At 33.7% G+C, this 4,849-nt stretch overlaps 1 long non-coding RNA gene across 9 annotated transcripts; it reads right to left on the reverse strand.

Annotated features, from left to right (window-relative positions):
- Window positions 1-277: 277 nt before the first annotated feature.
- LOC110698072 lies at window positions 278-4,598 on the reverse strand. Of its 9 annotated transcripts, XR_002506658.1 has the most exons (5): window positions 3,817-4,597; window positions 1,665-3,020; window positions 1,297-1,511; window positions 1,144-1,224; window positions 278-1,012 (listed from the first exon to the last, which is right to left on the reverse strand). It is a non-coding gene; the product is annotated as an uncharacterized LOC110698072 (long non-coding RNA). The 9 variants fall into 9 exon arrangements; XR_002506659.1 differs by having other exon boundaries at window positions 278-1,511; window positions 1,665-2,716; window positions 2,920-3,020; window positions 3,817-4,598; XR_002506657.1 differs by having other exon boundaries at window positions 278-1,511; window positions 1,665-2,704; window positions 2,920-3,020.
- Window positions 4,599-4,849: the final 251 nt, after the last annotated feature.

The raw sequence follows: 4,849 nt of genomic DNA on the forward strand, positions 1-4,849 counted from the left end.
CGGTGCGAATAATGGACCAAAAAAATAAAATAAAAAAAGGCACCGATCTTGTCCAAACTGGTGCGAATAATGGCCCAAAAAAAAAACTTTTAACACCGATTCGATTCAAAACCAGTGCCCTTAATGCCCCAAAAAAATAATATATATATATATATATATATATATATTTTTGCATTTTTTTTTCACTTAAATTGATATAGAAACACTAACATATATATAAAGTTACATATTTTCTTTAAAAAAGACTGTAATATTACAATTTTTTTCCAAAATAATAAAATAAAATAAAATATAAGGTCGCACACAAATAAAATAAAATTGAAAAAAAAAAATTGTAACAACATATCACAATAAACACTTGTAGCTGCGAGTCCACTGTGCTGAAACTCTTGGCACTCCCATTGTGGGTGATTACAAGTAAATTAATCATAACAGAGTCCAATTGATGGCACAATGCCGAAGTAGAACATTCTTTATCAAAAGAACCAAATATGAGGCACTATTAAAGTCAAATGCAGTAACAAGATGGATTTACAAAGATAATCCTGAACCTTAACACCTTTGCAAGAATTTTAGAGTGAATCAAGCACAGTGTATGCTCGTTTATGAATTAAAGTGGGAGGGGGGAGCATGAAGGACTAATTAGTAGCATATAAACATACAGAGTACAAATATTCGACAGCCCTCTTAGGGTTGTTATAAGCAGCATGCAAAGCACGAACAACAGTAACCTTGTCCCAACTTCCTCCACCCATATCAAGAATTTGCTGAACGATGCTCTCCAAATTGCTTCCCATAACTAAATTAGATGCAACCTAGCCATAGACATTTGCGTTTCCTCAGCATACAAGTAATTAAGTTCGTATTTATTCATAAGTTCCGCAAAGTAGTGATTTTGATGGAAAACATTGCTTAGAAGATCTAAGAAACGGTTAAAACTCATGAAGCAGCAACTGCATCAGTCAAGGGACTCACGGCAGCTGCAACAACATGTTCTGTAGCTGTCTGCGTCCTAACATAACAAAATAGTATTTATAAGCACAGTAACAAAGATCATGTATCATACAAGCCTAGAAACTTTCAGTGTTGAATATTAATAATAATAATTGGTACACCAAAGTAGGAAGATTAAAAAGAAAATACTTCAAGAATTTACTGAGCTTGAGGTGCAATTAGTGCTGGCACAATAGCTGTAGGCGTAGAGGTTGTGCTCTAAGGCTGAGCCTACAAATGTGATCCACTTGTTATACCATAGGACAAACATGAACTATAAAAAGTAAAAAGTTAAAAATTCACCCATTTGTATATAAAGTAGTGAATTCTCTGACAAATTTGATTGCATGCTCCTTAACCTCAAATAGTCCATCCATGCGTAGCCTTATGTCTTGGCATCCAGTCGCTATTGAGGTAATACTTTCATTGCAGAATGCTTTCAGGCTATCAAGTCCAATAATGTAAGAAATTATACGACTATTAATGTCTGGATATGATTCTTCCATCCAAGATCTAACCTAAACGCATATGAAACATTGAAACCCACAAAGCCCGATTGTCAAAAATGATAAACTTGCAGCAGTATTTCAGTTATGTCTCAGAATGTACTCCTACATTGTAATGCAAGTACGATTGAAAATTAAAAAAGAATCAGAGAGCAGCATATTTACCAGATACTCAGCTGCTCTTGCACGTTTTTTTTTCCAACTTCTATCAAAGGCTTGTATCCTTGCATTGCATATTCCCAACCAAATTAGGCCAACAAATCCAGAAAAGCAATAATCAAATCCATTACTCAATACTGTCTCACTCTATCCTTGCACTCCACTTTTAAAATGAAACAAGCGTGAGCTAGTATACTACAAGTATGTTGGTAATTAGTACTGAAACAAGTCTCTAAATTAAACTTCATCCAAATCCAGAGAGTTAACAATCCAGTTCAAATAATACCTCACTTCAATCTAGCATTCAAAACCAATAAATCAAAAATATTCTTCTCACCAACATTCTCATCGTTATTCATTTCAACTACAATATTCTACCGACACATATCATATCCACAACACATCAATATTTCTATTAAACTGGAGGAATGTTCTCAAATATCCAAAATAATATCTAAATATTCGTATTAAAACAGCAAAAATATACTCAAATATGCAAAATACATCCAAACTCCTGTTATATTGCAAGAAACTTAATATACATCCAAATACTCCTATAAAACTGCAGGAATTTTCTTAATTATTCAAAATACATCCAATATATGCATATTCAAGTATCAAATCTCAGTCATTCCACCAATATATTATGTTTAGTAACTTTAGTAACTAAAACAAACAACATTAAGCATTCATTTAGCGATTGTTAGCTCGAATCTTAGTTATTCTTCCATATCTCAGTATATAGAGCAGCAAAATCAGAGAAAAAAAAATACAAAATAACAAATACAAATTGAATTAAATCTTTTAGGTCAAAATAAATTCAAACAGATCTCCGCAAAATTGAACATCTAAACCCTATAAAACGGCACAAAACAAAAATAAAATAAAATAAAGAAAACTAAAATAAAACACACAAACCGGATGAGCAGCTTTGTAAGAATTCATAGTATCTTCAGCAGAAGTTTCCTTCCATCACAAGATTTACAGTCAGCCATATAACAATGATATAATCTCCCTTCATCTTCAAGTAGAAGACTCTTGATTCACTAACAGAAACACTAGGAGTGAGATGAGAATTGAGAAGCTTCAGAATACAAGCACAGATATCAGAAAGCTCAAACTTAACGTGCTTTCCATGTAGTACTCATTTAGGACTACGACACAATTCTGACAAGGGATGAAGTCCCATAACTACCTAAATGGGAGTTTATAATATCTACGAGTGCCCAAGCACTCAAAAACATAAGCTGAATGAGCTTACCCTCAGTTCATCACAAGACCATAATTTCCACCTAGACCACCAAATGCTTCTTTCCATGAATCTAGAAGTGCCAAAATTTTCTACCTTACATGCATGTCAGCCTGAAAAACCATTTTAAAAAATCCAAATGTTAGGTAAAATTAAGAAAAGTATTTTAAGAAGATAGAAATAGAGAACATTGCAATACTGCAGAATTTAAGGACCAAAATAAAAGAATTAATGCATTTCCTAATATGACACTTGTATAAATTACAATATTCGTGACAAAATCACGTGTCAATTACTATTATTTAAGTTTATTTAATACACTAGGCCATAAAATAAATGGAAAATTACAATAAAACCTTCTCGAACCATAGTATCAATTTCTACATTAATAAAATAACAATCCCAATCACCCAACTTAAACCCAGAAGAAATTAGATAAAAATTGAACAACCCACATAATTCAATTCAAATTAACAAGATTTTAAAACAAAATAGTTTAAGAATTTCATCGAATTTTGCTTTCTAGGTTTCGACTTCCAAGTAGTAGGACGCGGAATTTCAATTACATCAGGTGCTTTGAACGACGCACTATTGTTGCTACTACTCCCAGCAAACATTCTCTTCCTTCAAGACCCCAAATTAATTCAAAAAGAAAATGAAAAATTTAGAAAAAAGATTCAGAAGTTAAGGTAAATATTCAAAACTCAGAAATTTAAAAACAAAAGATGATTACTTGGATTTTCAAACAAACCCAGAAACCCTAACCTCGAATAGTATGACTACTTTACATGTTTTAATTGAAACTAACATACATATAATCTCAATCATAAATTAAATCCAAAAAAATCAAGGCATTTAACATGAATAATTGGACCAAAATGCAAAGCTAAAGAACCTAGAAACCCTAACCTCGAATTTGTGATTTTTGAATCGATAATTGATTCAAGTTTGTTGTTGTTGTTGTTGTTGTTGTTGTTGTTATATTTGGTTCAAATTGATGACGGCGGCGATGGTGGTTGTGCTTGGTTCTAATGACGTTGATTTTGGACTGAGAAGGAGAAGGAGAGCGGCATTGCTTGCGGCGCAGTTATGGAGAAAGAGATCGAAGGAGAGAGAAAAGGAAAGGGAAAGCGGCGGTTATGGAGAAGGAGATTGAAGGAGAGAGGAGTTTAAGGAAAGAGCCTCCATTGTTGTAGATGAGAGATAGGCAGATGAGAGAGGAGGATATATCGAGGAAAGTGAAAGAAAGAAGACATAAAGAGAAAGAAAGAAGATAAAAGATCGGTTTTTTTCTACATTAACATTCGCATTGGTTCGAACTGGTGCGATTAACTCATTTTCGCACTGGTTTGGTTTAAACCGATGCGATTACTCTTTCCCTCAACCCCGCTTGTTTTTTATTGCACTGGTTTTTAAGTTTGCATTTTGCGATGCTCATTTAAGTGTTTCTACTAGTGTAAGTCCGTCTCGATTATCCTAGCAATTGACGCATATTATGATTATGCAATATGGTAAATGGATGTCAAAATCGCCTTCCTTAATGGGATTTTTGAAGAAACTGTGTACATGACACAACCGGAAGGTTTTGTTGATCCAAGCAATGTTGGGAAAGTATGCAAGCCTAAGAAGTCCATTTATGGATCAAAGAAGGCAAGCAGAAGTTAAATCTACGATTCGATGAAGCCATTAGTAAGTTTGGTTTTATCAAGAATCTTGATCAGTCTTGTGTTTACAAGAAGGTCAGTGGGAGTCACATTGGATTCCTCATCTTATACGTTGATGAGATATTGCTCATTGGAAACAACATTCCAATGTTAGAATCCGTGAGGGAATGGCTTGAAAAGTGTTTTTCAATGAAGGACTTGGGAGAGGCACAATACATATTCGGCATCAAGATCTATCGGAATAGATCTAAAAGGATGATTGGATTGAGCCAAAGTAC

Source organism: Chenopodium quinoa, unplaced genomic scaffold (assembly GCF_001683475.1).
Source record: "Chenopodium quinoa cultivar QQ74 unplaced genomic scaffold, ASM168347v1, whole genome shotgun sequence".
NCBI classification, from domain to species: Eukaryota; Viridiplantae; Streptophyta; class Magnoliopsida; order Caryophyllales; family Amaranthaceae; genus Chenopodium; species Chenopodium quinoa.